We start from the raw sequence: 1,613 nt of genomic DNA, 5'->3' as shown, positions 1-1,613 counted from the left end.
TCTTGTCACAGGCGCGTCGACCTAAGTAGACTTAGTTTGTGAAATAAATATTATATTCAATGTGAAATCTTCCTAGGCGGCAGCACTTTCCTCCTGTCCTTTATGTGTCTAAAAAAACATACTATTCAATATATATACGGACAGACAAAATGCATCTTCGCTACATGAAGATTTTATTGTATAAATGTCTAGAAAAAAATAATTTATTATCTAGTAATACGAGCGTAACTAAAATATTATTACGATGACTTTTCTGTAAAAATGTCGGGTAGACTATATCTACAATCTTTGTATTTTTCAAAAGTTTATACCAAAACCAAAGAATATTAGAGGTTATATTTCCAAACAAAATTAATCCTCAAGGAGGTAGACGGAATTTTAAGTTTTACAAATTTTTTATAAATTATAAGGTCCGTAATTTGTTCGGCTTAAACGTTTCTGATATGAATTATGAGTTTAAAAAAGTCATATAAAATGCATGAAATGTAATAGTTATTGAATTTAATGCATTCTTTCTACATTACAGAACACAAGTAAACTTAAAATATCTTATGTAGCTTTGATGTATTGTAGTTAAATGTTACGCTTTGTTTAGAGAAAAATTGATGTCATATTATTCGTTGTTCGCTTGTTTCATGCTTTTATATCAAATTGTGAAACAATTTGCGGAATCTAGCCGTAGGCTTCCATTGGCGAAACACCTGTATTAAAACATATTGTCGTCTCATTTTCTCTTTAAAAAAAAGGACCGGAAAAATAATGTCGTACAAGTGTTTCAGCAGTCACGGCTAGAATTATTGAAAGTCATATTAGAACTGATTATTAACAGCGCGCAGGTTTGCCGATAACTAGCTCTCCGACCGCGTCCTGAACTCGTATTTTTAGTACCGTCAGTTACCGCGTGACGTCATCACGCCATCGTCAAAGCTGCGCAAGTGATACGTGTTACATTTTACTTTGTTGCATTTATAAATTAGCGAATTTTCTTGACGTTAGTGTAATTAATAAGATAGATAAAATCTTCCAAGACATTTTTTTGTTAAAATGTTTACTTTGCTAGTCCTATTTTAAGTAAATTAAATTATCTTTAAGTTTTATTTCAATTATACTTAGCTTTATAAATCTCAATAATCAATTCACAGATTGTGTCCACTGCCTTTTTTATGTTACTTAGTTTTAAATCTACTTTTTTAAAATAGGTTTTATACTTATTTAGTCTGTGCCATATTGATTATTGATATTACTGTAGAAACAATGTCATATTTTTAAGGAAGTAGGTAATATACCTAGTACAATTTATTTAGGTGCTTTGTAATGCATTTAACATATTTACTTTTCGTTTTTTTTGTTCTGTCGTTTGCGCTATGCCATAGACGATGCATTATTTTGAATTTCTTTTTTAAATTTCGATTTAGATCAAAGATCATTTTTACTCTGTGAAATTCCGTTTATAAATGTTAAATATGTATTTGACTTTAAACACATTTAAGTGTTTCTTTATAACGTTTTAAACGATTAAATCAATGTTAAAATGGAAATCGATGTTAACTTGTGTTATTTAAATACACGATATTATAATCGAAATTTTCTTGATGTTTATAAATGTTCAGCTG

This window comes from Papilio polytes, unplaced genomic scaffold (assembly GCF_000836215.1).
Source record: "Papilio polytes unplaced genomic scaffold, Ppol_1.0 DF821067.1, whole genome shotgun sequence".
Classification (NCBI taxonomy): domain Eukaryota; kingdom Metazoa; phylum Arthropoda; class Insecta; order Lepidoptera; family Papilionidae; genus Papilio; species Papilio polytes.
Note: the sequence above shows the minus strand (reverse complement) of the source record.